General features: G+C 46.5%; 1 long non-coding RNA gene across 3 annotated transcripts in view; it reads right to left on the bottom strand.

Moving 5' to 3' along the window:
• Nucleotides 1-25,931, bottom strand: part of LOC118668292 — a 39,641-nt gene that overhangs the window by 1,281 nt on the left and 12,429 nt on the right. Inside the window, exon 4 of one of the 3 annotated variants that reach the window (XR_004971616.1) lies at nt 1,688-3,804. This is a non-coding gene — a long non-coding RNA (uncharacterized LOC118668292). Of the gene's footprint in view, nt 1-884; nt 3,805-25,931 lie in introns of those variants that run through there. The other 2 variants (XR_004971617.1, XR_004971615.1) reach the window with 2 other exon arrangements.

The raw sequence follows: 25,931 nt of genomic DNA, 5'->3' as shown, positions 1-25,931 counted from the left end.
CCCCCTCTCTACCCTGCTTTAGTTCTTACGGCTGGACTAATCATAAAACAATAAGATTGATACAAGACTACATTAACAGGGGGGAAAAAACAATTCAATACGTGTGCATAGGAGAATCACAATAGATTGCTCAGATCCTAAGATGAGGCGTCTTTTTATACTTTTTAGGCAAAGAAACAATAAGTTTGTGAAGAATTGACAGGACAAAGAGGGGGGGAAAGTTAGTGCTCATTAGAAAGGACTGTAAGCAAGGTTTGGGTATGTGTTAATGAGAAATTTAAACAAAGCAGTAAATTAGAAAAGAGGCAACAAGTCTTGTTTATACAGACTGTTTGGCTCTGAGTTGCTTAACTCTAGCAATAAGAGCTGTCCTCCAGGTGCACGGAGGACACTTGTCACATGAAAGATTTATTTCCTGCTCTCAAAGGACAAGGGAGGGTCAAGGTGCTTTTCTGGCACCAGCTGCTTGTCAGGTAACTTGAATTCAAAGCCATCAATATGCCATTGTGGGCTATTCCCGGTGGCCTGCCTTGGGCCCCAACAAAGTCACATCCCTAGCATGTATTAACTATCCTAAAAATGTTAACATGTTGAAGAAGTAGGCAATGGAGCATTACCTTCAAAATGTTATAGAAAAATTGTTTTCCACCTCAAATTCTTTTTGAGCCAAATAATCAATCTTGTATGTGTCCATAAGGACTTAGGAAAATTTCAAAGGAGACACACCAAACTATTAGTTATGGATAGGTCAACCCTGAGTAGTTTAATTAAACTGTGGGAGTACAAATTTCACTTTTCATTTTGTGATTTTCTTTATGTTTTCAGTATTTGAAATCCTATATTAAAAGCCTAATATGCAAATTGTTCGACCAGGAGCTCTACTGCTCACTATGATGTGCGCTGGCCACCAGGGGGCAGTGTGGAACATGGCAGACGTCGGAGATGAGGCGCTGGCAGCGGGTGGCAGTATAGGCGCTGCGGGCCCCAATGGGCCCCCTTGGGCCCCAACGATCATGGGACCGCGGCAGGATGGTGAAGCAGGCGAGCAGGCGGAGCCAGGCCAAGGTGGGTGCAAGGTGATTGATCCGCCAATCATCCCACAGACAGTGAGCAGCGGTGGTGGTAGGGGGCAGGACCGCCACCTGGTTCCCAGGTGCTGAGGAAGCCGGGCAGGGGGAGTCCGCCCACCCCCCATCCCCCGCCCCAATGGATGGCCCTGCAGGCAGGATGGTGGAGCAGGTGAGGGGATGGTGGAGCAGATGAGGGGACGGTGCCAGGCCACTGAGGGTGCCAGGCAGGGCTCCGGGGCTGGGAGGCTGGGGGTGTGAACTGAGGCTGCGAGCCTGGGGGCACGAGCTGGAGTTTGATCCCCGTAGGCCACCCCGAGGGACCCCACCCATGCACATACTCATGCACCAGGCCTCTAGTCTGTATATAACACTTTTACAGAACCAAGATGTGGCTGAACCCCAGAGGTAGGTGCTGCCCCCTCCCACCTCCATCTCAGGACAGGATAGTACTTTGACTTTCCAAAGGAAAACAGGCTCCCTTGTACAATCGAGAAATACGGATATTTTACTCCAGAGTCTAAAATTTCTAGAGTCTAGATTTTTTAGGGGGAACAAAAGTCATGATTTCCATTGTCTAGTGCGCAGTACTTTACTCCAACTCATCTTATTAAACCTACCTTTTCTACCAAACAAACCACCTACTCACTGACTTAGGGTCGCCATCAGTCTCCCCATGCAGATATCAGCCTTGTTTGGCTCAGCCTTTTCCACCTGGTCCAGGGTGGTCCAGGGCCTCTGGCATCGCTGTGTCTCCTCCCCTGAATCACAGCCTCCTCTGCACGCCTCTCCAATCTTGCTGTCTCATATCTATCTCTTCACTCCATCCTCCTGGGCAGGAAAGGCCATTGTTACAGGGAAGCTGCATTCGCACTCAGCAAACCAAGGATCCTCTGGTTACTAGGCACCGCCTTCTTAGGAGGAAGAAAAGGAATTGTAAACAATAAGTCTTTTTCCAGCATCAATCATTATTTAAAGAATCCCACTTGTAATTTAAAAAAATTAGAGCTAAAAAATAAAGCCTTTTCCTGACCTTTTCCTAACCATAGAAATTTGTTAACACATGAGCTAAGGATCTTTACTGAACAAGGGTTTCCAGGCACTAGGTTCCTATAGGAATAGATGAAGACAATTAAAGTGGATGAGGCATATTAAAAGAATCAGGCTTCGCTTTTCAACCCAGGAACAAGAGGACAAGTGTTGCACATTTGTAAGGGTCTGGGATGCTTGTGGCTGCACCTTTTAGACCCTCAGAGAATGAGCGTGTGTGCCCACCTTGTACGAGGAGCAATTACCCACCAGTTGCTTTCCTTGGTTGCCATGGCAGCCAGAAGAGTCTTGGGTCACTCTCTCCTCACTCCAGGCAGACAATGGGGCCTCTAGTCTCAGCCAAAAGCCCCACCCACCCCGCCTCCAGCAGCTTGTGAAAGGTGGAGAAGCATTCCTTTCCGGAGAGTGCTTTCAACTTGGACAACTCCCCCAACACCAATTCCACAGCTCCCCAAGGGGCACACCCCAGTTCCAGATTCAACCTCCAGAGAAACCAGAGACACCTACCCTGCACTCTGCTTCAGGATCGTCTACCGGGGAGGCCCAGTACAATGCTGATCATCTGACAGCTGAAAGGTGATGGACTTTAACAAACACTCATACGATATTCTGAAAAAGTACATTTTCTTTGTTTTGGATGTTAAGGCTTACATCTCATTACAGAACCAGCCTGCAAAATTCACACTTGGTAAACTGTCCCAGAATTCTGTTCTTGCTCCATTTGAAAGGGCCTTATTCAGAGTGAACTGGCCCCCTACGTGAACAGTCTTTGAGGGGAAAAGACAGTCTCCCTTGTCTTTGCCCACTGTGTATGAAAGAATTGCCTGTCCTCCTGGGCCAAGGGTCAGATGCCAAGGCGAGCTATAGCTCAGCAGTGTGGGATGACTGTGAAAATATTGACATTTGACAATAGGCCCCAACCACCAACTGTGACAATTCAGTAACTGCCCCACCCCAGACAGGTGAGGGATGCAGCCAAAACAAGTTGTTGCCAGAGAAGAGGTTTCTGTTGTGGGACGAATCCTCTGACCTCCATCGTAGGCAGCTGCACAATAACACTGACTTGTTTGTGACTTACTGACAACCAGAGAGAATCAAACGCTGCCATGCAGGGAGCTGGGTTGTCCTCAGTAACCTGCCCTTTTCTCTATTTACACAACTTTCCCACCAGAGTGGAGGACATCAGCTTTCAAAGGAAAGTGCTATTAGATGCCTCCTGGTCTCCATTACTTTCCCTGATGTGCCTTGACTTCAAGGTAGTCTACCAAGTCAAGTAGTGTTGGCCTAGTGCTCAAATGTTCTCTCTCCTCCAACTCCCATTTTCTGATATCTCCATGTAACAGCCAAGATCCACTCAGGAAAACATACCAGGTATGGGGACCTAGTTAGACAGCTATTGGGAAAACCAAAAAGCCAAACAAAGGACAGTGAGGCAACCTAGAGCTTAGTAAGAGCAGGGAGCTGCTCTCATCCCTAGGGCTGGAGGCCCTAGGGCAGGAGGCGGTGTTAACAGAGTCCAGGACAGGACCAGAACCACAGAGGTGGAGCCACCTCAACGCAGACACTCCGGCTCCTCCCACCCTCAGTCATCCCAGAGTTTTCCACTGGCAGCACCCACTTGGCAAAGGAGCCTGGGAACTGTTGTTGTAGGGTCAGCCCCTTTCAATTGCAGGAGTGGAGAGAAGAGCTGCGAACAAACAGAAAATGACTGTCACTCTCTGAAAATGTCATTTCTACAACAGATAAAAGCTCAACATCTTCTACAAGTGGATTCTGCACTCTTAGATTAGTGCAAAATTCATAGAGCAGACCGGCCGGTGTGGTTCAGTGGTTGAGCATCGACCTATGAACCAGGAGGTCACGGTTAAATTCCCAATCAGGGCACATGCCAGGGTTGCAGGCTCAAGCCCCAGTAGGAGGTATTCAGAAGGCAGCAAATCAATGATTCTCATCAGTGATGTTTCTATCTCTCTCTTTCCCTTCCTCTCTGTAATAAAAATTATATATGTTTTTGTTTTGTTTTTATTCACTGAGCAAGAGAGTCAGGCACCAAGATGGAACCAATGACTTGCCCATTGTTAACCAAGGAGATTCTTGGAAAACTAGTTTGGGGAAATTTTAGCAGTTGCAGGAGGGAGGGAGAAAGTGAAAGAATCTGAGAAAACTGGGGTGTTTTTAGCAGAGATTAGATAAGACCTGATTTGCATTTTTACAAGAGAAACCTGGTTGTGATTTAGAGCAAGTTTTCTAAAGCTTTAATGCGCATGCATCACCTGGGATCTTGTTGAACTGCAGGTAACAGCAGGTGGGGCTGGAGCCTGAGATTCTGCATTTCTATCAGGCTCCTAGGTGAAGTCGATACTGCTGGTCCATTGACCACACTGAAAGCAAGGATTGAGAGAGAGACTTGAGTTTATGTAAATGCTGACTGGAAAGGTCCAGGAGGGAGAAAGTGTTGATGCAGAAAGAGGTAAAGATGAAAGACTCCTGAGAATGGGGGAGGGAATATGATGCTGGGCATAGATGAAGGGACTGATCCTCTATGAAAACAGGAGGGAACAGAGATGTGTGTAGAAGCAGGAGGTTTAGTGGGAGGTTGATCAATGTTAAGCAGATTTCAGATCATGTAGGTTTCTTAACTAAGGTTCCTTTCAGGACCTTTACTATATTAAGGTGTATTATGAATCAATCAGAGGTTTCCTAATCATGATTTACAGCAGAACCCCTTTTCATGGATCATCAAGGGGACTTGTGCTCTGGAAAACATACCTTGGAAAACCCTGACCTGCCTAATATATGCCTGAACTTTCCTAGCCATTAAATGGAGACAGTAAGATCTTATCTGACAACCAGAGGCCCGGTGCACGAAAATTCGTGCACTCAGGGGGACAGGGAGGGTCCCTCAACCCGGGCTGCACCCTCTCGCAGTGCGGGACCCCTCAGGGGATGTCCACCTGCCAGCTTAGGCCCGCACCCCTGGGGGATCGGGCCTAAGCTGGCAGTCAGACATCCCTCTGGCAGGCTGGGAGCCCTCGGGGGATGTCTGAATGACGGCTTAGGCCCGCTCCCCACAGGCCTAAGCTGTCAGTCGGACATCCTTAACGCTACCACAGAGGCAGAAGAGGCTCCCACCACCGCCACTGCGTTGGCCAGCCATGAACTGGCTTCTGGCTGAGTGGCGCTCCCCCTATGGAAGTGCACTGACCACCAGGGGGAAGCTCCTGTGTTGAGTGTCTTCCCCCTGGTGGTCAGTGTGCATCATAGCAACCGGTTGCTCCACCGTTGGGGTCAATTTGCATGTTACCCTTTTATTATATAGGATTACTTCATAACAATGTTGTGAAGGTAAGTTTGAAACATATAGATTTCATAGTTAAGGTCTTAGTGTAGAGATTCAAGTAGGGAAAGGCATGTTTCATCAATAGTATAGTCCAGGTGGTCATCTGAGGAAGCAGAGATGGCTGTGGTCCAGGAGGGCATTAATTACCTTGCTGAATTCACCAGAGCTCTCCATCTTGCAGGCTCAGAGACTGTTTCCTCAACACACTGAAAGGAGACAGCTCTCAGAAGCTAGTACACATGAGCTAGTGTCTCAAGATAGAGACATAGAGTGTATTAATCTACAACAATGAGGGCTATCTCTATCACATGGGCCTTTATAACCTTATTCATTCATTCATTCAAGAGTATTTATTTTTATTGATTTCAGAGAAAGGAAGGGAGAGGGAGAGAGAGAATCATTGATTGGCTGCCTCCTGCATGCCCCCTACAACCTGGTCATGTGCCCTGGCCAGGAATTGAACCAGCAACCTCCTGGTTCATGAATGTACACTCAATCACTGAGCCACACTGGCTGGGCAAGAGTATTTATTAATTGCCTGTTATATGCTGGGCTATGAAATGGCAAAAGATCTCAGCAGCATAAATCTGTGTCCTTCATGGGAAATGACAGACAGATCTCATTCCAATGACATGAGAAGCTTGAGAGGCTGCCGGGGGATTAAAGGTGTTGTAAAGGACTGCCTGCAGAGAGAATGAGATGAACATGCAACGAGAAGTGGGGGCAAACTACTTTGAGAACTGGATGGAGAGAGAGTCCTGTTGACAATGAGTCCATGGTTCCTGTCCCTGAGACACTTGGTTCTTTGGCTTTTCCTCCCACCTTCTAAGTTCACCCTCGAACTGATAAATTCTCTCTGCGTAAGCTGGTTTTCGTCAGGTCCCTCTGTAACTGACAGAATCCTGATCTGTATGCGGGGAATGTAACGTGACTGGATCTGGCTACATTTGAAGCCATTTGGAGCAGCTGGTGTTCCCTCATGATTCACGAACATTAACAGAGAAGATGAGAGATACAAGCCAGGCAGGAGGGCTTTCCAGGCTAACATCTGCAAGATCTGAGGAAGGAGACTAAAGAATGGCATTGTCCTCTCTGTGTCTTGACAAAGGACAGTGTTGCCTCTTTACAAACAAGAAGGGTAGACTTGAGCTAGTATTTTATTTTACTTTATGTTATTTGTTAATAATTTTTTTATTTTCAAGAAAAACGGTTTTAAATATAATAATGTTACATGCAATAAACATTCATATTTCAAGAAAAACTATTTTAAATACAAAGTATTACATGCAATAAAAATTAATATTTCAATTGAGCTAGTCTTTTAAATATTTGGTCGTTGAATCCATCAGTACCAGCCTGTTGCCTTAGTAAGGCTTAGCCATTGGTTCTCTCTTGTCCACAGCTGCAACCCAGGTTCACTCATAGCCTGTTAAAGGAGGCATCTGACTAGCTCCGCCCCCCAGGCTATGCATCAGCTCAGATGGTGTTACCTCATTCTGGCTGCGGTGACCCAGGTCTGATAACTGAGCTCTGGTCTCATCAACAGGATCACATCTCCAATGTTCTGATTATTCATTTGGCTTTTGCTTTTCTCCGTTCCTGAATTCTTATTCTAGTATGTCACCTAGCATCTCATTCTCCTTCCTCCTCCTCTATGGACCATAGCCTTGCTCCTTCCCTAAGGCCAGTGACTAGCAGTTTGCCACCCACTGTCCCATCTCCCTGGATTCAGCTCATTCTGAGTTCCTATCTTCCTACCATACTCATTGTAATGATCTCAGGAGGCTCAATTAATAACCTGCTACTCTCCTTTCAGGTTCTGAGCCAACTGAGAGATAAACACAGGAGTCAGGCAGATGGAGGACAAAGTATCAGCTTTATAACTAATGAGAGTGATCAAATGTAAGAGGCATGGAGTGTGCCTCACACCCTTGTTAATAAGCTTCACTCCAGAACTAAACGAACTCTTCAGCAGAGGAGGAGGCATGGCATTCTACTCCAGCCTCTGCGCCCCGATGATGGTGGCAGGGCTTGAGCTGGGCAGCTGCCAGAACTATGTCCATATCACCCAGTTCCTAGTGACAACTGCCCTGGTGGGCTTTACCTGATGTCTTCATTGGGTTCCCCCAGAAGCAGATGCTGAGACAATGACTCAGTGCAAGTCATTCATTTGGGAACTAAAGAAACACCAGGAGGAGGGGAAGTGAAACAGTATGGGAAAGGCAGACAGAAATGGGGACATTATCCAGCCATCTACCCTGGGGACGACTGGAGCTCGGTTGTGATCCTGCGAGCCAGTGTAGACTCACACTCAGGTATCCCACCCAAGGGAGAGGAGCTTTGGTATTTTTATACACTAACTTCCATGAGTCACTGGTTGAAGGCTAGTGGGGATGAAGCAAGGGGAGGGACAGTAATTCTTGGACACCTGCAGCCTGCCACGCAGGTGAGCGAAGTGGGCTTCAGTGGCCAGAGAACTGCCCTCAGACAGAGTGGCAGCAGCTGGCAGTTGGAAGTTGGGCTGCTGTGGGGAAATGGATAAAACACCCCCTCTTTTTTTGGCCTCTGGATTCTATCTCTGACTCCCAGGAGGAGAATCTGAACTCCTCCTGCTTCCTGTTCAGGAATGACTATGACTCAGACTCATGCCACCTCCTCCTGCACCACCAGCACTGGCAGCACCTCCCCACCCCACCCCCAGGGCAGTGAGCATCTGACTGGAGCAGGACCAGCCCCTTTGACAGCAGCTGTTGGAAGGCCAATGAGAGTGCAATCACACGGCTGTTATCAGAGGACTTTCCCCCAGATGAGAAGTAACCTGTAATTGAGAAGCTGAGGAGGAAGGTAGAGATGTGTCATTTCCCATACAAGCTCTGAAGCAAAAAGAAATGTTTCTAAAGTAGCAATAATTAAAAAAACAAACAAACACTAATTTTGATCAACCATGCAAGAGGAAAGACTGAATTACTTCTATTCTCTTTATAGAACACTAGAGGCCTGGTGCACGGATTTATGCACCAGTGGGGTCCTTCAGCCTGGCCTACTGGGATCAGGCTGAAACCAGCCCTCTTACATCCCCCAAGGGGTCCCGGATTGTGAGAGGGTGATTCTCAGATGATGCACCCCAGAATCAGGCTCCCTCCTCTCTGGTTCTGAGTGCACCACCCGAGAACCGCAGCTGCCAAATCACTGCAGCTTGGTAGCTCCTGCATTGAGCATCTGCCCCCTGGTGGTCATTGTGCATCACAGCTACTGGTCGGATGGTCAGGTGGTCACTTAGGCTTTTATATATATAAATGGCGTTATAAAATTGGTGTCATAGGAAGAGGTAACCAAAGAGTAGACAGTCATAAAACAGGAAAATCTACTTATAGTAGCATACTGAGCTCTTAACAATCATTTATATCTTCAGCTTCTTTCTAATAGGACGCAGAAGCTGGATGAGACAGCCCTGGCAGCTGCTCCATGCTCTGCCCAGTGTCACCACCACTCTTTGGCATTCAGGCACTTTATCTAGGTCTTACTCACTGGGCCATTTCCCTTTCTCATTGTCCCCCCGTGAAATCCTAGTATCTTTGGAGTGACCCACCCATCAGATATGTTTATCCAGTTGATATTTGTCTGAACTATAGGGACAGATAGGGATCCAAGGTGCTCCCAGAGAGATTCTGAATTTGAAATGTGGATCAGTGGGAAGGGGTGCTGCCCAATCACCCTGCCAAAAGCACTGCACCCCAGCTCATGCCCGGTGACACCACGATAGTAGTTGCCGTTGGTACTCCACCCAGATCTTTTCACCCAGTGCTGAATTTGGAGCTTTGTGGGTTCTGTGACCTCCTGTGCTCTGCCCTCGGGAATGGCCCCTGACTGACAGGAGCCACCTCTCTGGATCTCCCTGTGAGGTTATTTCCACTCCCCACAGGGCAGCCGATGACTGACCATCACTGGAATGCAAACGCATCAGGGCAGGGCATCTCTGTGTTATGATTTACACTTTACAACGCTGTCCAGTATACTTTCCTGTGCTGATGGAAACACTTGTCTGCTCTGTTCAATATGGTAGCCACTGGCTCTATGTGGCTATCAAGTACTTGACATGAGACTAAAGAAATGAATTTTAAATGTGTATTCATCTTAATTAATTTTAATTTAAATAGCTACACGTGGTTAGTGGCTACCATATTTGACAATGCAGATCCGGAACCTCACATGTATCAGGCTAAGGACAGAGTTTGCCTGAGACCACCTCCTTATTCATCTCTTCCCCTTTTCCTATCCTATTTCACTCCCTCTTTTACTGGCTTCTCATGAGAGCACAACCTCAACCAATCATGTGCACTTGAATCCCTATTTCAGTATTTCCTTCTAGGGAATCTACCTGAGATATTATGTTACATTTTTTAAATAGCAAATCACAGAAAGCTTAAACCCTGAATCAAATGTGCATACATGGCCCTGGCTGGTGTGGCTCAGTTGGTTGGAGCATCGTCCCGTACACCAAAAGGTCTTAGGTTTGATACCTGGTCAGGGCACATACCTAGGTTGCAGGTTTGGTCCCCAGTTAGATTGCATATGAGAGGCAACCGATTGATCTCTCTCTCTCTCTCTCTCTCTCTCTCTCTCTCTCTCTGTCTCTCTCTCTCTCTCCCTTCCTTTCTCTAAAATCAATACTAGGTAAGGATTTAAATATATATGTTTTTTTAAGTGCACATACAAATTCAGTACCAGTCATAATATTTTAGCAGAAAGTATAAAACAATCTCAAGTTCATTGGGTTAAACAACAAGGAAATGGATTATCCCGCATCTGAAAGTTCAAGGAAAGGACAGCTCCAGGGCTGGATAACTAGGTAGCTCAACAACATCCTCAACATTCTTCCCATCTGGTCACCCTGTCACCCTGGTGGACAGCCTTCATTTTTGGACTAGTCTCTCCCTCGCTGTCACAAGGTGGCTGCCCCAGTGCCAGCCTTCACATCTAGATACATCCATGTCCGGGGGAAGGGGCGGGGGAGGTGGGGAATGACCATCTTTTCCAGTGTGTCTCTTTTTGGGAGCAATCTTTCCGGAAGCCTCCTACAGATGTCCCCTCCGTTTCTCTGGTCAGAACTGCATCACATGGCCACCTCCAAACAAATCCTGGCAAAGGGGAATGGGAAAACTATGACTGCCACAGAACAAACAGGACCTGCCCTATGGGTCTGTGGCCAGCCTTTCCCGAAGCACACGGCTGAGCAGAGAAGGGTGAATACCTAAATACAACACAGCACCTGCGTGTATGGGTTAGGAGCTGGTAAAACGGATGTTACAGGATCACTGTCTCCATTACAGGTTTCCTTATGCCAGCTCCTCCTGCAATGTGTTCTGTGAACCAACTACCTGGAAAGCATTTAGAGGGCTTGTTAATATGCAGATTCCTAGGCCCAAGGCACTGCCTGAAACATGGCAGGCGCTTAAGAGACATTTGTTGGAAGGAAGAGGGGGAGGGAGAGACAGAGGCCTATTGCGTAAGAATCATCCTCAGGTGGCTTTTCTGCTCACTAACCCTGGAGACACACTAACCTAAAGCTGGAAACGAAAGCTTCACCTCTGGTCCCTTCTTCATTACCAATCTCCCGGCAGAAGGGAGGCAGCTGTGAACCATGTTGCCACCTGGTGCCTCTTTGCTCTAACACATTCAGTGATGTTACAATGACAAGAGTGCCTATCCGTTGTACTTAGCGTGCATTATTAACACGGCTTTCAGCTTCGCTCGCTGAACCCACGATTCCTGTTACCACGCTTCATGAAACATAAATGAGTGTGATAATGGCTTCCACTTTGTGGACTAATATATTGAGAAACATCTAAGAAGACTTAAGGTTTGTGAAAAGCAGTATCTGGGACTATTTTTTTAATGCAATAAAAGAGCTCATGGGAACCCAGCTAGTGTGGCTCAGTGGTTGAGTGTCAGCCTATGAATCAGGAGGTCACAGTTCGATTCCCAGTCAGGGCACCTGCCTGGGTTGTGGCTCAATCCCCAGTGTGGGGCGTGCAGGAGGCAGCCGATCAATGATTCTCATCATTGGTGTTTCTCTCTCTCTCTCTCTCTGAAATCAATACAAATATATTTTTTTAAAAAAGAGCTCAGGGGTGATTTTGGCACCTGGAAAGCAGCTGCCCCACCAGTAAACTATTTATCTCCTGAATGACTCTAAATCAAGCATGTCAAACTCAAAGCCTAACATGGACCAAATAAACAAGGTTTAAGTTTATGTGGGCCGCAAAAAACCCCAAAAGCTTCAATTTTCATAGAACATAGGTTTATTTCAATAGAGACATGCTGAACACAAATGCCTGAAATAAATGAGTAATCGTTAACATAAAATAATAGAACATTTAAGTAAAAATTAAGTTTTTCTTGAACATTAACTTACCAGACACTGAATAACTGCGCAAATTAATAAGCATAACGCAAATAAACCTATTTTTCTTGTTCTCCAAAAGCAAAATATTCCCTGTTGTGCACACCAAACAAGTCAGTCCAAGACTAATGAGGTGAAAAACGGCTGCTAAAATACTCGCTGTTGGTATTAGTGGAGAGAAATGGTGCGCCTGTGTGTAAGGTATGTAAGGGAAATGAATGCAACGCGATTATAGTAATCAGTCATTAGCGAACATTGTAGTTCATTATTAATAATTATGTATAACAGGATATTGTAAAAATTAAGCTACGAAATTTTAATTAAAATGTTTCTTACATACCGTTATATTGGCTGGGCTGCAAAAATATTCGTTATGGGCCGCATGTGGCCCACGGGCCACGAGTTGGACATGCTTGCTCTAAATGGAGTCCAATACAATGCTCAATCACCAGTTAACCAGCACCCATCACCAGGGCAAAGACACCTGCTCTTTCTTAAAGTTACCACCTCCATTTCACCAATTGTGAATAATTGGACACTTTTTGCCAAGTGCCTGCTTACCTTCTTCATTGGATGTCTAAGAATCATTTCAAATGTAATAGATCCGAAATAAAATTCTTGATAATACCTTCACTGCTAATGTTCCTGTTGGTTTTTCTCCCTTTCTTGTTTCACTGTTTCCACTCTTTTACTTCTGCTCCCCAATCACCTCCCTAATACTAAACTGTTTGCACCTAAGCGCACCCTTGCTTCAGTCTCTGGTTTTGAGGAAACCCAAACTAAAACAGGCGATAGGAAAGGAGAGAGGATTTCTTTAAATATTATTACAACACTATTTCTTCTTCTTTTTTTTTAATCGTTTTTTAAAATTCTCACCTGAGGTTATTTTTCCATTGATTTTTTAGAGAGAGTGGAAAGGAAGGGGAGAGACAAAGAGAGAGAAACATCAATGTGAGAGAGACACATCAATTGGTTGCCTCCTGCCCACACCCCAAACAGGGCCGGGGATTGAGCCCGCAACCGAGGTACGTGCCCTTGACCGGAATGGAACCCCGGTCCCTTCAGTTTGCAGGCCGGCGTCTTATCCACTGAGCCAGACTGGCTAGGGCTAGAAAGCTGTTTTCAAAGGAATGATGAATGTAGCATGCACACAGCACAACTGACATCTACTTGGAAGGACAGACATGATTAAAGAGGCACAGAAACTGGTAACTGGGAGGGGATAGCAAGGGAACTTACTCTTCACGGTGACCTTTTCTAACTTGAATGCTTTTGCCTAGTTAGCGATACTTCCCTATTTTAAATGTCGACAGACACTGTGACTCTGAAACCCAGGGTGAGCCAGCCCAGCAGGGAAATTGCCTAGTGCCTACATTGGGGGGCATGCTTTCCTTCGCCCTGGAATCTGCTTAATGCCAGAACCACAATTTAAATGGCCTTGTAAAGGAGCCCAAATACGGAAAAGGCCTACTGAACTTGGTGGACAGAGTAACAAATAAAAGAGGATTTAGCTTATGTAAATAAAGCTCTATGGCTCTAACTGGGGAAGGAGAGGGAGTGCATTTCATAGTCCCTAGGTAGTTAATGGAATAGGCTGCTACTGTGGTTCCCAACCCATATGCAGTCTCATTACCCTCAAGGTTTTTAGGGGTTTGGTCTGGAAGTGATGGAGACGATGGGAGGATGGAATCTCCATGGAATAATCAGATGATACTTTACTTCAGAATGTCTGCTACAAGCCAGTGTTTCCCAAAGGGTGGGCGGGACACACGTATCTCTGGAGTCCAGGAGGTGACATTAGGTGGTCCTGACCCTCCTTCATGTCCTTTGGGGAGAAAGGGCTTGCCAGTGCTAGACGAGGCTGGCAGAGGGAAATATGGGTGAGCTGGCTCCCTCTGCCGAGGGAGGCCTGGCTCAGAGAGAAGGCTGTGCCCATCACCTCAATCAGGTTTAGAAATGGGGTGGGGGAGGGGCGACCTCCTCCATCCCAGCTACCGGATGGAGGCAGGGAGAGAGCATCATGCGGCCTACCTTCTCTGGGTCTCATACTGAAAGTGGTGCTGTAGTTGGATACACAGGAAACATTATCCCAGAGGATGGAGGAGGGTAACTATCAAGGGTAAGTCTCTAGAAATTATAAAGTTCAAAGCAATCATAGTCCACTCTGGATCTTAGTTAAATACATTCCTGCATTATTCTCAGACACCTCCCCCACCTTCTGCCAAGCTACTAGAAGGCCAAGACTACTATGCTGGTACTCTCGAGTTTTTAGTATTGGTCACCCAGCATTGCTGCCTTAGCTCCCTGGGTTCCAGGCTGTCCTTTGTTGTTGTTTTTTTAATCTTTATTGTTGAGAGTATTACAGATGTCCTCCTTTTTCCTTCCATTGCGCCCCTCTACCTGGTTCCTGCCCTGCCCTAGGCCTTCACCACCCTCAGCCACAATGCCCCTGGTTTTTACAGCCCGAAGTTACAGGGACTTCTCTTCCCAGCTCTGGAACCCTGGACTAGGGGTCTGGTGTGAGGCTGGGACCTCTTGCTTCTCAAAGGAGGCCCCCACAGTGGAGCTATCCCTCCAATTAAAAACACCCTACACGTGGGTGTCAGAACAGCCCGGTCTGCGCCTCTGCCCCTCCTTCCAGGCTTGTGTGCTGTCTTCTTTACTTCTGCAGTTGTAGGACTTCCTTCCAGCCAGCTTTCAGGCAGTGCTGAATGATGGTTGTTCTGCATTTCAGTTGTAATTTTGATGTGGTTGTGGGAGGCGTTTACCTGCATTGCCATCTTCATTCTCCCCCAAGCTGTCTTCTTATCTCAGACTGGGGTTTCTGTTAGACCTCGGCTGACTCTCTCGATCCTGGGCCTCAGGCATTTTAACCAGAGTTCAAAGGGGATGCTAAATGGACTTCAGCAACAGAAAAGCCGTGTGGCATGGCGGGAGCAATGAGCCAGACCTCAGCAGAGCTAGATGTTAAGAGATGAGCAGCCATTAGATGTCAAGAACAGACAAGAAAGTTGAAAGTCACCAAACAGAGACCCTTAAAAGTCTGCAGGTAACAGCAGAGAGTGTTGGTTAGACAACAAAATCCAGATTCAAAGAGCACTCAGGTGGCTAGAATGTGAAATCAAAACAGCAACATGGCATTTTAACATCATAAAAGTGCTTTTGCTTTTGGTATCACCATGCCAGGAGATGTGATGGAAGACTCTTGGGTTGGGAACAATTTTATGTGAAAAACATCTCAGGGTTTAGATTCGCACAGCCTCAAGGTGAGCCTACACTGTTAATGCTGAGCTTCGGAGACTGAGATTTAATGGTTCCCTTGAATTCTACACGTCAGACCACATCTGAGACATGTGGGTGCTGGTCTGGGTGTAACGACTGAGATGAGATCTTACCAGAAGGCACACAGTTCCCCTTTCCTGAGCAGCCATTCTGCACACACTGTGACTGCTGGCTGCTGACAACTCACAGCTGTACCCTGCTCCTAGAAGTCCCTTGCCCAACCCAGCCAGTGGGGCTCAGTGGTCGACCTATGAATCAGGAGGGCACATACCCGGGTTTCAGGCTCCATCCCCAGTATGGGGCATGCAGGAGGCAGCTGATCGATAATTCTCTCTCATGATGGAGGTTCCTATCTCTCTTCCTCTCCCTTCCTCTCTGAAATTATATATATATATATATATATATATATATATATATATATATATATTTTTTTTTTTTTTTAAAGAAGCCCCTTGCCCAAATGGGAAGCACTGTGCTTTGAAGGTTACCCTGATCCCCAAACTCTCAGAGCCAATGACTGAGGGACACACAGTACAAAAGGCTGAGCCACATGTCTCAAGGTGGGATAACTCTGGGGTACCCTTCAGGCTTCAGAGCTGGCCTGCATGAGGCTCATCTCCAGCTGAAACCACATCCTTGCTCTGCTCTGTTCCCTGCCCCATCCTGTATCCCTTATGCGCGCGCGCACACACACACACACACACACACACACACACCTGGAAATCGCTTGCACTAGAATCCTGATCTCAGACTGCTTCTAGGGACTCTGACCTGAGAGAGAAGCACAGAATGAGGGCTCTGAGAATCATATCCTGTAAAGAGATGGAAAGGAGCTAAAATATTTAGTCAAGAAAAAAAAAAGTGGAAATACGATACTAGTAAAACAGCTGCCCTCAAATATTAAAAGAAATAAAAATCAGACAATAGAAAAAGGACAGGTTGGATAGAAATTAGACCAAGGCAGAATTTGGCTCAGCATCAGAAAGAACTCCCTAATAATCAGAGCTTTACAACATAGGTGTAGACTGCCTTAAACACTGGCAAGTTGCATGGGAAGTAGTCACCCAGCATCCAGACGACCATTGGTTAGTTAGAGGACCATAGGGCAGTATGATCCTTAATGGCCATTTGTAAGCTTTCTGCTACAGGAGGACAAAGACCAGGAAAACCGTGCTGGACACCAGGAATCAGACCATATAAGGAACTGAAACTGTCCTACAGACACCTGATCGCACACCCGCATTCCATCCGCATTCCAAACCCACTGATAAGAGCTTTCTGCCAGTGACTGCCTATAAGGATGAAACTCCAGTTCCTGATGCTGTGCAGGCCTTTCCTTTGGATATGCCATCCTCCACCCCCTTTCCTCAAATGAATTCAATTTTTCGTTATCCACCATCTGCGATGGCTATTTAGTCTGCCCGGCACCATGTGAACCTTTCCGGATGGTGCAGGAGGAGGAACTGTGGAATGGCCTGGTGGAGGATTTCATTGGACCAAAGGCATCACTCTAGTTGTCATTACTCTATGTGGCCACGAGAGGGCAGCAACAGAATTCGCCGAGAGGTGATTACATAGAAAACTAGTTGCACAGATTTAACTCACATCTTCAGACGTTATAGGCGGTGGTGTGTATACCATCATATTTATGACACACAAACCTGCAAAGTAATAACATTTCCCCCAAACCTTCTATTTTACTTATTGGCAAAAATGGAATCGTAAAGGTAGAAAGAGGTAATAAACCCTGATCATTCAGGCTACCCTGAGTCAGGGTAAATACACTTCTTTTATTCTGAGAATGATGCTACTTCTATCTTGTTACACGGGTTTCTAGGTCAAGCCATTGTGTACTTTCCAAGGGGTCTGTGTTTGAAATACGCTCCACAATAGGGCTCCGTGTTAGGCCTCAGCCTGTGGTCTATGGTCCTCAGAAAAACATCTCCCTGTGACTCAAAGTCTACAGGAGGGGGTGCTGGCACAGAGGGCCTGACTAACAACTCGGTGGGGAGCCCAAATATACCTGGGATTTCATGAAGCATATCAGAGTCCTGTTTGCAACCCCGAGGCCAATTAACCTCACCAGGCCTACAACCCTGCCATGTCTGGTCCCAATTGTGGTTGCCAGCCTCCAAGATGAACACCCCCCCGCCCGCCCCCCCGCCCCCCCAGTGCTCCTTTTGTCCTGGCATCTATGCGCTGCCATCCACACTGAATCATGGCTGTTCTGTGTGAATAACAGGACACTGTGGAGGTGATGGTGTATGTCTTCTGAACTCAGTGACGGCGAACCTTTTGAGCTCGGCGTGTCAGCATTTTGAAAAACCCTAACTTAACTCTGGTGCCGTGTCACATATAGAAATTTTTTGATATTTGAACCATAGTAAAACAAAGATTTATATTTTTGATATTTATTTTACATATTTAAATGCCATTTAACAAAGAAAAATCAACCAAAAAAATGAGTTCGCGTGTCACCTCTGACACGCGTGTCATAGGTTCGCCATCACTGGACTAGGTCATAAAAGACACTGCATCTCCCACTCTGGATCACCCACTCTGGAAGAAACCAGTTGCCCTATTGTTAGAATATTCTAGAATATTTGTGGCAAGCTCCTCGTGGAACGGCCTTAGGCCTCCTGCCAACAGCCAGCACTGACATGAGCGAGCCGCCTTGCTCGCTAGGTCTCTTAGCCTTAGTTAATGCTACAGGTGACCACGGCCTGGCCAACATCTTCATGGCACCTCATGAGAGACTCCAGGTCTGAACGACCCAGCTGGGCTGCTCCTGAATTCCTGACCCACAGAAGCTAGGAGATAATAATGTTGTTGTTGTTTTAATGACTGTTTACTGTTGTTCTAAGCTACTAGTTTTGCAGTAATTAGCTATGTAGATAACGAATAGCACTCCCCAAATGCCAGCTTCCTCTCTATACTCTGGCTGCTGTTCTCCCCACTCAGGCTAAGTAGCAATAACCTGCTAACTTGGAGATGCAGCAGACACGTTCCAAGCCTTGCATTACTGAGACTCTGCTTTATCCTGCAGCGGGGATCTCCCTGAGAAGTCCTACTCCCTGGCTTCCAGGACAGCGTAGCATACGATTGGTGCTAGTGATGTTCTCTTTGGCGTCTTCTGTCCCCTTCAAAGAGGCTTCTTTCTCACATGGCAGGTAAATGCTGGTGCTGCGTTAGAACCTATCCTTTGTGCCCTTCCTTTGACCCTGAACCAACTCTGTGTGTCATCTTGCTGCTCCCCTGGCTCCAATGACTAGCACTCTGCAGAGGACCATCAAATCCATTTCTCCAGCCCACATCCCACTGTGAGCTTAATACCCTCCCATCCAGCAGCCTGCGGGCAGAGGTGCGCTGGAGCCCACTCACAGCGACTCTCAAGAGCCAACTAACTGTACAGCCTCTCTTCCCAACTCGATATTTAGCAATGCCACATTGGTAGGCTGAAACCAGCCAGGATGGTAGGAGTATTTACACCATGGCATTCAATAAATGCTACCAACCAGGGCTTAGTCAAGGACCAGTGAATAAACACGTTTTAGCACATAGCTGTTCAACCAGATGCTTCTGCCTTCTGTGCTACAGCCACCTGTCCTCCTTCCCTTTCCTTGCACACATTAGGAATACTTCTGCCTCAGGGCCTTTGCTCTGGCTCCTTTGTCTGCCCACATAACCCATGGTTCAGTTGCTGATCTTTGAGTCTTTGCTCAAATGTCACTTTCTCAGTGAGACTTCCCTGACATCTCCATTTAAAATTGCAACTCTTGCTGGGCTGGTGTGGCTCAATGGTTGAACCAGGAGGTCACAGTTCAATTCTCAGTCAGGGCACATGTCCGGATTGCCCGCTCTATCCCCAGTAGGGGGCATGCAGGAGGCAGCCGATCAATGATTCTTTCTCATCATTGATGTTTCTATCTCTCTTTCCCTCTCCCTTCCTCTTTGAAATCAATAAAAATATACCTTAAAAAAACAAAACTCAGAAATCCTGGGAGCATCTGGATGAGGTGGGGAAGGAATGAGATTAGGGGGATTCAGACAGAGTGGTCTGTATTCACTTTTCATATGTCCAATAGACCCTCTGTGGACTGCAGGACCTCTAACTCCCAGATTAACACTTTCTCTATCACTCCACGAGTGACCCATTTTCAGATCTAGTTCCTTGAAAGCACCAAATACTTCATGGACCATCACACTCCTGTCCAAGAAGCATGGGCTGTATCTGTATCTAGTTTTCAAGAATCCCATCAAAACAGAAAGTAGCCCATGTTATTGTACCAACTCTACCAGTCATCTGGGTCCCTGTCCCTTCTATAGCTCAGTGTTGCATTTCCCTTTCAACATAAAGGGAGAAGTTGATGCCTGTTGGATCTTTCCTTTTATGACATCTCATTGGTTGTGTCTCAGGTATATTATTCTGTAATTTCAGGCTGGGCCCTAAGGGTATTTCTGAAGTATAATGGTGTGGTTTGTGGGTGGGTGGGTATGCATGCAGGGATGGTCTGTGGCTTTGAATCTGAAGTTTAACTGGTAATAATAATAACTGTTAATAAACAACTTGGATTAATATCATCACATTTTATTGATAAAAATAATAACACTAAGGTATCATTACTGAGTGCTTGTTTTTTGCAAGCCACTAAATTAAATTGAGGTAAGGAGCATGCAAGGGTAAGGAAATCAATCACAGAAAGTTAGTGATAGAGCCAGGATTCAAACCTGGGCAGACTGACTCAAGAGTCCATTCTGTTCTTTACAAACAATCTTGCATCCTCATATTCTCCCCTTTCCATAGCTCTTGTTTCTCTTCAGTAATGGTTCCCAATTCTTTGCTGCCTCAGCTCACCAGATGGATGATACTTCCAAGCCCATTCCCAGTTTCTCAAGTGCCCTGCATACTTCTCTGTTGGCTTGACTCCAAGCCCATCTGCAGCCCTGGTTATGGCCCAGAAGTGTGTCCAACAACATCACTCTCAGAGAAAGGCCATGTACCTTCAGACAAGTAAAAGGGGACTTCCCCATCTTCTACCTCATTTCTCACACTTCTTTGAAGTCTCCCCTTGAGCCAGGCCAAGCAGAGTTCTTGAGGGGTTTTGCTAATAATGTCCTTCTCACCTGGAACAAGCCACTCATCCTTCCCAGCTATTCATGTAAGGCTCACTCACATCTCACATATTCCAGGGAGTTTTTGTACCAGGCAGGATTCTCAGGTTGCCAGCAATAGAAGCTGACCTTTAAAAGACCGCATTGGAATGATATGGGAAAGCTCACAGAATTTAGAGAATTTGACCTGTCCGGCCCCTCAAAGAAGAGAAATAAGGGTAGTCTAGGTAGCAGGAGTGAGTAGGCAGTCTCTTTAAGGAGCCTACATTGGGATAGATTTCCTACCTTTATGTACCTGTGTTCAAGACTCAGATTTCTAGAAGAAAGAACGTGAAGAGCTTGGTTTGGGTTACTGTCACACATACCCCTTGGCCATTTCCAGCCACTTGAAGGTAAGAAGCCTTCAACAGCTCTCGTGGCTTTTTCAGAGCTAAAATTCTAGAATAATATATGAAGAAACAATAAGGGAAAAAATTGTCTATATCTTGTTCAAGGCAAAGGGGTATCAATATACCTTAAGAGGAAAAGCAGCAATGCCTGACACATCATGAAAACACCTAATAACTGGGTGGATGAATCACTGGGAAAGGGTAAGGAGAGTTAAAGAGTGATTAGGAGAGAGAATTTCCTCACTGATGTTAGGCCCTCACATACACTTCTCTCTCTCCTATCTTGGGAATACTGCTCCTTCAACTTAGCCCCTTCTGTCAGTCCCCTACCTTCTCAGGCATTTGGATCCAAGTGGGGTCCAGGTCTGAAAGTCCAGAACGAACTGGGATCTGTTTCTTCCTGCTCTCCATGATGCTAAGAATAGCCCTGGCTTATTATTGACTCTAATTGGCCTCTCCTTCCCCTAGAGGAAATCTTCCCCTCTTAGTCTTTCTGTTTCTTCCTCAGATAGGAGACTAACACAACCTTCCATGATGGGTTTAGGCCTGGTGCACACAGGAGCACACAGAAAGAAGCCAGGCAGGTAATGTCAGCTGTGATAGACAATAAGGAATGCTGGGAACTGTGGTAAATTGGAAAGCTGAGCCCTATGTGGCCAAAATTATACTTTAGAAAAGTACTGTGTGGGCCAATCGAACCTCATCGGTGGGTGCTCTACAAACAGTGGACCATCAGTTATTAGGAACCTTCCAGTTCCTTTGGCAACTACCAGTTATTAGGAACAAGCCAGAAAGACTTGTCAACTTTTTACTCTTCACTCGGTAGCATGTCTGCCCTGAGACTGGCTACTCGAATGGACGGAGGGGAAGAGGAGGACATGCCCACTGGAAATCAGAATGTAGGCTCATATCTAAAAATATATTCTGGCTATCTCTACCTTTGGCTCAGGTGGAAACTTGTCTTGGGCTAAACTACATGAAACTGGCGTAGAGGCACGATTACTGGCTCTGACAAAAGCTGCCTTTGACTATTGAGAGGAGAGAGTCTGGGTCAGAAGGATCTATTTTCTGAGGAATCAGTGAATAATTATGAGTGGAACTCATCAGGCTTGTGTGGTGTCGCCCTTTCTTTACAACCCTTCACATACTTCAGTGATGTGAAATCTGACCACCCTCCTGTGACTTCCCCACCACCTCCTCCTTCTGCTCTTGTAACATGTACACAAACTTCCTGCATATGGGTGCACACACATGCTCACAAAGAGAACAAGATGTAGAAAAGCAGATTTTAGTGATAAGAAGCCCCAGAGAGATTCTGGAGCCTTCCTGAACAGGACTGGAAACAAAGAGATACACCAGAGGACGATGACCAGTGGAAGGAATTTAGCTCTCCTTGCCTCCAGGGAACCAGAAAGGTCTCAGGGAAACACAACCCTGGGTAACAAATGAGCTCCTAGCAAGGCGAATTCCTGAAGGATTAAAGGATGGGAAGCATTCCCAGCAACACTTCTAGTTACTTATGCCAAAGAAACAGGAGAGTAATCAATTAGCTTTTCCCTGAGGATTCCAACTGATGTTATCCCACCAAGCACTGGGTCATATCTCCAAAGCTATGTTAAGTCAGGCCTGAATCACCCATCTTATTAGTGAAGGTTATATTGGTTTCAGGGAAGAAAATGGACTTGGGCTGACCTAAACCAAAACAAGGGGGATTATTGGAAAGCTCCTGGGGGCTTTTATGAAATCAAAGGAAAGCTGGCAAGGGAAGAAACGGAGCTCCGGAAATTCATGGTTGTGTTGCTATTGACTTGATGCTCTCAGCGTGTCCAGGCTCTCTTTCTTTGGGAAAAAGGATCTTATGATCCCTTTGACTTTGCTTAGATTCCGTAGAAGCAGATAGATTCTGGTGCAAGTGATTTATGGGGGAGTGCTCTCAGTGAGGGAAACAGGATGCAGAAGAAAACAGAACTAAGCAAGTCTAGCCTCAGCCTGATCCCACAGTGAGGTCTAGAGAGTGAGGACATTGTAGTTATCGCATCTTGAAGCAATGAGCCTGCCCTTTGTACCCCTATGACCATCAGTTATTAGCTGAGGGCTTAGTTTCTCAAACATATTGGGGCAAGGCGATTACAGAGAAGAGAGCAGCTGTGAGCTGCTAGCAGCCAATACTCACAGCAGCTAGGAGATGGTGCACTCCCCTTCAAGGAGACCTGGACAGAGTACCAACTGTATCATTGGCACTTGACATGGGTAAGGTGTCTATCCAAGAGCAAGCAGCCACTGAGAGGTAGAGGCAGGACCTTGAACTCTAGACATGGAGGCAGAACAAAAGAGTGAAGGGCGGATATGCCAACGGGGTCCAGTGTATACACTTAAACCACTGCCACTAAAAATGCCCTTCTGGCCAGCAGTTAATACTACTTGCCTGATCCCTCTCTCTGTATGTATTTGAACTTGTGATCCCAGGACTACACCCGTTAAAGAGAAGTTAGGTGCCTAGGTAAGCACCTGAAAGTGGAACCTATAGGTCATAGGGTATGAGTGTGTTCAGCTTTAGTAGATGTTACCAAAGAGCTTTTCCAGAATGGTTGAGTCAATTTTTAATGGACTCACTTGACTCAAATCTAGTCATTGCATATTAAAGCATAACTGTTAATTTCTGTTATTGCATATGCATAAGTTGAATCCATATAATCCAGGTTTATTTATCCTAAGAGATAGCTAGCAACCTACTTTTTAAAAAATGTCTGTCCCTTTGAAGCCTCTAATCTAGGGATAGGCAAGCTCTTCTGTGAAGGACCAGAAAGTAAACATTTCAGGCTTTGTGGACCATATGGTTCCTCTCACAACTACTCAACTGGCCGTAGCAGCGGTAGTCAGTACATAAACAAAACGGGTGTGGCCGAGTTGCAATAAATAGACACTGAAGTTTAAATTTCATATAATTTTCTTGTGTCCTAAAATATTGTTCTTTTGATTTAAAACAAAACTAGTTCAAAATGTCAAAAATAATTCTAAGTTTGCAAGCCATACCAAAGTAGGTGGTGACCAGATTTGTTCCATGGGCAATAGAACAGTTTGGCAACTGTGCTCTAGAAGTTCCCAATTGAAATAGAGGAAATATTGACTTATGAAATTCAGATTATAAAAGAGTAATAGGCATTATTTATGGAATATATGGTAACTTATTTGTCTCTTCAGTTGATGAGAATGTATTCGAGGATGTAACTACTAAGTATTAACTGGATAAGATTTTTGTTATTTCCAGGAATTCCTATGTAACATAGGAGAATTCAGGAAGATCACACTATATGCTACACTTCTCTGTATTTGCTTCTCACTGTCTAATTTTATAATGTACTAATTACACATTCATTGTTAACATAGAATAACAGGAAATAAGGGGCTTTTAGATATAAATCACCTAGTCCCTTAGAGTAGTAATGATGCCTAACATTTGTATAGCGTGTGATAATTCACAAAAATTATAGTTCGATATTTTATCTCTTAAGATCCTCACAACAACCCTGGAGGCAAAAAGGCAAGGTATTTATTAACCTAATTTAGAGAAGAGCAACCTGCCCAAGATTACACAAGGGACAAGGGAGGAGGAAGAATACTCTGGGGCACACCTCTGAATCATAATCAGAGTTAGTAGTTCCCATAAACTGTAATAATACAATTGTGTAATTCAAGAACTGGGTAATGAGTAAATCCTGTTTTACCAACTGAAGAACGTACAACGTCTCACCACAGGGAGGTCTCTGGTTTGTCAGCACAAACCCACAGGTCTAGATCAGTGGGAAATCTAGACCTCCTTTTCTCTCCTTGCTCTACCCTCTTCCCTCACGTGAGGAGCCACAGTGATCACAGTCAAGGCTGACTGCTCTGGAAGGTGTTACCCTAGCTCAATGGTCGGCAAACTGTGGCTCGCAAGCCACATGCGGCTCTTTGGCCCCTTGAGTGTGGCTCTTCCTAAGCCTTAGGAGTACTCTAATTAAGTTAATAACAATGTACCTACCTATATAGTGAACAGAGAGCTTTTTGGACAGGAGGAGAGAGCAGAGAGAGCTTTGGGGACAGGAGGAGAGAGCAGAGAGCTTTGGGGACAGGAGGAGAGAGCAGAGAGCTTTGGGGACAGGAGGAGAGAGTAGAGAGAGCGTTGGGGACAGGAGGAGAGAGCAGAGAGCTTTGGGGACAGGAGGAGAGAGCAGAGAGCTTTGGGGACAGGAGGAGAGAGCAGAGGGCTTTGGGGACAGGAGGAGAGAGCAGAGAGCTTTGGGGACAGGAGGAGAGAGCAGAGAGCTTTGGGGATAGGAGGAGAGAGCAGAGAGCTTTGGGGACAGGAGGAGAGAGCAGAGAGCTTTGGGGACAGGAGGAGAGAGCAGAGAGCTTTGGGGACAGGAGGAGAGAGCAGAGAGAGCGTTGGGGACAGGAGGAGAGAGCAGAGAGCTTTGGGGACAGGAGGAGAGCAGAGAGCTTTGGGGACAGGAGGAGAGAGCAGAGAGCTTTGGGGACAGGAGGAGAGAGCAGAGAGCTTTGGGGACAGGAGGAGAGCAGAGAGCTTTGGGGACAGGAGGAGAGAGCAGAGAGCTTTGGGGACAGGAGGAGAGAGAGCTTGGGGACAGAGGAGAGAGCGAGAGCTTTGGGGACAGGAGGAGAGAGCAGAGGGCTTTGGGCAGGAGAGAGAGCAGAGGCTTGGGGAGGGAGGAGAGAGCAGAGAGCTTTGGGGACAGGAGGAGAGAGCAGAGAGAGCTTTGGGGACAGGAGGAGAGCAGAGAGCTTTGGGGACAGGAGGAGAGAGCAGAGAGGTTTGGGGACAGGAGGAGAGAGAGCAGAGAGCTTTGGGGACAGGAGGAGAGCAGAGAGCTTTGGGGACAGGAGGAGAGAGCAGAGAGCTTTGGGGACAGGAGGAGAGCAGAGAGCTTTGGGGACAGGAGGAGAGAGCAGAGAGCTTTGGGGACAGGAGGAGAGAGCAGAGAGCTTTGGGGACAGGAGGAGAGAGCAGAGGGCTTTGGGGACAGGAGGAGAGCAGAGAGCTTTGGGGACAGGAGGAGAGAGCAGAGAGCTTTGGGGACAGGAGGAGAGAGCAGAGAGCTTTTGGGGACAGGAGGAGAGAGCAGAGAGCTTTGGGACAGGAGGAGAGAGCAGAGAGCTTTGGGGAACAGGAGGAGAGAGCAGAGAGCTTTGGGGAAGGAGGAGAGGGCAGAGAGCTTGGGGACAGGAGGAGAGAGCAGAGAGCTTTGGGGACAGAGGAGAGAGCAGAGAGCTTTGGGGACAGGAGGAGA

The sequence above is a fragment of the Myotis myotis genome, unplaced genomic scaffold (genome assembly GCF_014108235.1).
Source record: "Myotis myotis isolate mMyoMyo1 unplaced genomic scaffold, mMyoMyo1.p scaffold_m19_p_13, whole genome shotgun sequence".
Lineage (NCBI taxonomy): Eukaryota > Metazoa > Chordata > Mammalia > Chiroptera > Vespertilionidae > Myotis > Myotis myotis.
Note: the sequence above shows the minus strand (reverse complement) of the source record. Positions and strands in the feature narration are given on the sequence as shown.